This window comes from Apium graveolens, chromosome 6, assembly GCF_009905375.1.
Source record: "Apium graveolens cultivar Ventura chromosome 6, ASM990537v1, whole genome shotgun sequence".
Classification (NCBI taxonomy): Eukaryota; Viridiplantae; Streptophyta; class Magnoliopsida; order Apiales; family Apiaceae; genus Apium; species Apium graveolens.
The window spans coordinates 155,630,885-155,635,429 of record NC_133652.1 but is presented as its reverse complement, the minus strand read 5'-3'; the positions used below and the strand labels follow the sequence as shown (position 1 = coordinate 155,635,429).

The 4,545-nt window shown below is 40.2% G+C and overlaps 1 non-coding gene across 1 annotated transcript; it reads right to left on the bottom strand.

Annotated features, from left to right (window-relative positions):
* Window positions 1-2,601: 2,601 nt before the first annotated feature.
* Window positions 2,602-2,708, bottom strand: LOC141669149 (small nucleolar RNA R71). Its single transcript, XR_012553441.1, has one exon. It is a non-coding gene; the product is annotated as a small nucleolar RNA R71 (small nucleolar RNA).
* Between the last annotated feature and the right edge of the window lie 1,837 nt (window positions 2,709-4,545).

The window sequence follows — 4,545 nt, the reverse complement described above, 5'->3', positions numbered from 1 at the left end:
ACAAGGCTTATACTGTGGGATATGGCCTGATTTCAAAAGACAATGTCATCATTGAAGAAGTTGTCCTAGTGGATGGTCTCAAGCACAATTTGTTGAGTATTATCCAGCTTTGTGATAAGGGCAATTCAGTAACCTTCAATTCAGAAGCATGTGTTGTGACAAACAAAAGAAGCAACAAAGTGGTTCTCACTGGAGTGAGAACAGGAAATGTGTATCTAGCTGGCTTTAACTCATCCAATGCAGAATCTGTCACTTGTCTTCTCAGTAAAGTAAGTCAAGATGAAAGTTGGCTATGACACAAGAAGTTGTCCCATCTAAACTTCAAGACCATGAATGAGCTTGTCAAGAAAGAACTGGTTAGAGGCATTCCTCAAGTGGAGTTTTCTAAGGATGGATTGTGTGATACATGCCAAAAAGGAAAGCATATCAAAGCATCATTCAGAAAGAAGCTTGATTTAAAAATTGAAGAACCTTTGCAATTGCTACACATGGATTTATTTGGACCAGTCAATGTGTTATCTATCTCAACGAAAAGATTTTTCCTAGTAATTGTGGATGATTTCTCAAAGTTCTCTTGAATGTATTGATAAGTGGATTTTATATCCAATCAGAATGCTTTATTACAAGCTTAAATTGATGTTTTGGACTCAAGTTGTTGGTGTTTTGATGTGCTTTTGTGTTATTGCATTTCAGGTATAAGTTATTTGAAGAAAAGAGCTTTTAAAGGAAATGTGTTAAAAGCTGATCAGAATTGGAAGCTAAGACCATTGTCAAGTTGTAGAGAATCTCGTTAGCTTCGTGTGGGCAGTTGAATCGCCTAATTCTAACGAGTAGAACTCAAGTTATGGCCAAAACAAGATTCATCAGAATTTTTCCCAGTCAGTAGCTGAGCACCCGCTCAGCAGAGCTGAGCGGCCGCCCAGGAGCTGAGCGCCCGCACAGGAGAGCTGAGCGGCCGCTCAGGGCGCGGCTGGTCGCTGATTTCGCTGAAAAAGCCTTTTTTGAGTGGAATTTGACGATTTTAAGGGTCCAGGTCTACTAGGGGCGTATATATACTTAAAAAAGGGGTTTTCATCATCCGAGAAGATTGGGATACCAAGGAGAAGACCTAGAAGCACAAAACAACTCCGAAAAAGAAGATCTTGTTTTCAACTTGTGATTCTTTGAATTAGTTGTAACTTTGGATGCTCGTTTTTATTCTTTTTGAACCTAGATCTCGTTTATTCGTACTTTGATTATTATTCAGCTTATTAAGACCTAGTTTTATACCATGCTTTCATTGGAACCCATGGTGACGATGAGTTCGATTATGGGCTAATCGTTGTCATGGGGTTCTAGCGGATTTACTTATGGATTTCAATAGTTAATTATTTTGATATCTTGGTGTGTGGTGATTGATTGATATCCTAGTATTGGTTGTACTTATTCGTCTTATGTGCATAGCTAACATATAAGATAGCGTGTTAATCTCTATTGAAGCGGCAGTGAATATAGAGGGTTAGAACTTGTCATGCTAGCATATGTTCATGTATTTGTTATGCATGATTCGTAGGTAACTCTAACCGTTTTACTTGCCCTATGTAATCATTATGGATAACTTGTACTTAAACCGTTATGTTATCAAATTCTATAGACATATTGGGTCTCAATATAATTGGTGCCTATTCAGCTTCTATCTCTTTTGTGGATGTCTGGTAGAATGGTACTCGTGGAACGAAAGCTGGCATTTATCAGTTTCGTGTTATTTGATTAGTGTCATCACCATCACATGCTAAGGTTAAGAACGAGAAGGCTATTGAATAAAGTAGCAATGAAGTTAGAATCCCATGTTTGTCATATATAGTAATTCAACCTCAATTCTCTTAGTTAATGTTATTTAGTATAATCTCTTAGTTTACTCAAAACCCAATTTGTTATTTATCTTAGCATTGAACGATAACCATACATTGTTGCATAGGTGCATAAATTGAACTTAACCTAAACCAGTCTCTGTGGGAACGAATCTGATTTATATCTTATACTACTTGCGAACACGTATACTTGCGTGAATATTAACGCGTGTTTTCGCCCTAACAAGTTTTTGGCGCCGCTGCCGGGGACTCGGTGTTAATTTTTAGTTTATGTGCTTGTCATCAGTGGTCCTTAAAGTTCACTGACTCGGATTCTTTTACTTTCACGGTTTATTTGTTTGTGTTTCAAGTACTCATTACAATGGGAGATCCAGCAGCACGAACGAGAGCCTTGATGGATTTTTCTCAACCCAAGATCAATGACATTCAATCTAGCATTATCCGGCTAGCTATCACAGCTAATACCTTTGAGATCAAGCCTAGCATAATTCAATGAGTACAGACTTCAGTCTAGTTTGGGGGTTCTCCAACGGAAGATCCCCATACACACATTAGGGATTTCATAGAGATCTGCGACACCTTCAGGTTCAATGATGTTTCTGAAGATGCTGTGAAGCTGAGACTGTTCCCATTCTCTCTGAGGGACAAGGCTAAGAGCTGGTTACACTCTCTACCAGCTGGTTCGATTACTACTTGGGAAGATCTTGATCAGAAGTTTCTTACTAAATTCTTCCCTATGGCGAAGACAGCTGCAATCAAGGATGCTCTTACTCAATTTACGCAGCAATCATGAGAATCTTTATATGAAGCTTGGGAGCGCTACAAGGAGATACTTAGGAAGTGTCCTCATTATGGAATGCCTGATTGGATTATCAACAATTGTTTTTATAATGGGTTGGGAGCACAGTCTAGACCCATGCTCGATGCAGCAATAGGTGGAGCATTATGGGCAAAGAGCTATGAGGAAGCTTATGATCTAATTGAACTGATGGCTGCTAATGAATATCAGTATCCAGCCCAGAGATTGCCATAGAGCAAGGTAGCAGGAGTTCTTGAGGTGGATACAGCTACGACTATCATTGATCAACTAAAGGCGTTGTCTATGAAGATCGATTCTCTGGCTAACTGTGGTGTTAAGCAGATAATTAGTGTTTGTGAGCTATGTGCAGGTCCGCATGCAACAGAGCAATGCGCTATATCTAGTGACTCAGCTCAGTTTGTGAGCAACTTTCAGAGATCGCAGCAACCAGTTCCAGACACTTATCATCCTGACAACTGGAATCATCCTAACTTCAGCTGGAACAACAATGCTGGAACAACAATCAGAATGCGATACAACAACCATTCCATTAATTTGGAAATAAGCTATTCAACCCTCCTAATTTTCAGCAACAAATTGCACCAAAACAACAACTCCAAATTCAACAACAAAATCATGATGCAAGTCTATCTTCGAATGAAAAATCTGAATTGGAGGAGTTGCGACTTATGTGCAAAAACCAGGCTCTTATATGCCAAAGCCAGGCTATTTCTATCAAGACTCTGGAGAACCAAATAGGGTAAATTGCTAATGCCTTATTGAATCGGCCACCAGGAATGCTTTCTAGTGATATAGAAGCCAATCCAGGCAAGAGGGAAGTTGAAGAACAGGTGAACGCCATCACCTTAAGGTCTGGAAAGGTTGCAAGCCCCCAAATTCAGCAAGACGAAGAGCCTGAAAAGTCTCAAGTTCCAGAATCTGAAGTTTTGGCTGAAGAAGGTGTGCAGAAGGAAGCAGAGGTGGAACCAAGGAAGACTACTGTGGAACACGCTCCTCCTGAAGGTAATACAGGGGAGAAACAGATCTATCCTCCACCTCATTTTCCTAAGAGGCTGCAGAAGAAAAAGCTGGATAAATAGTTTAAGAAGTTTTTGGAGCTGTTCAAGAAACTTCATATCAACATACCTTTCGCTGAAGCTCTTGAACAGATGCCTAGCTATGCGAGGTTTATGAAAGGTATTCTCTCTCGAAAAGTGAAGCTCGATGACTTAGAGACCGTTGCTCTCACGGAGGAATGCAGTGATGTGCTACAACAGAAGTTGCCTCCGAAGCTTAAAGATCCTGGAAGCTTCACTATTCCTTGCACCATCGGAAACTTGTCGTTCGATAACTGTTTATGTGATTTAGGAGCTAGCATCAATCTGATGCCCTTATCTATCTTCAAGAAGCTTGGTCTGCCTGATCCGAAACCAACATACATGTCATTGTAGCTAGCTGACCGTTCCATCGCTTATCCACGAGGTATAGTGGAGGATGTCTTGGTCAAGGTGGATAAACTCATCTTTCCTGCTGACTTTGTAATTCTTGATTTCGAGGAAGATAAGAAGATTCCCATTATCTTGGGAAGACCATTCTTGGCTACAGGCTGAACTATGATCGATGTGCAAAAAGGAGAGCTTTCGATGAAGGTTTACGATCAAAAGGTCACTTTTAATGTGTTCAAGGAAATAAAGTTACCCACAACTAAAGAGGAGTGCTTTAAAGTAGAGCAACTGCAGGTTTTGAATGCACCTCCATGGAAGAGGAAGTTGGATATGCCATTCGATTCTCTTGGGTTAGCAGAGCTGAAAATTTCTCAGGAGCGTTTTGAACCATTTACTCAAGAAGCTCCCATACTTGAGCTCAACCGAAAGCCAGATCACTTGAGTTATTCAT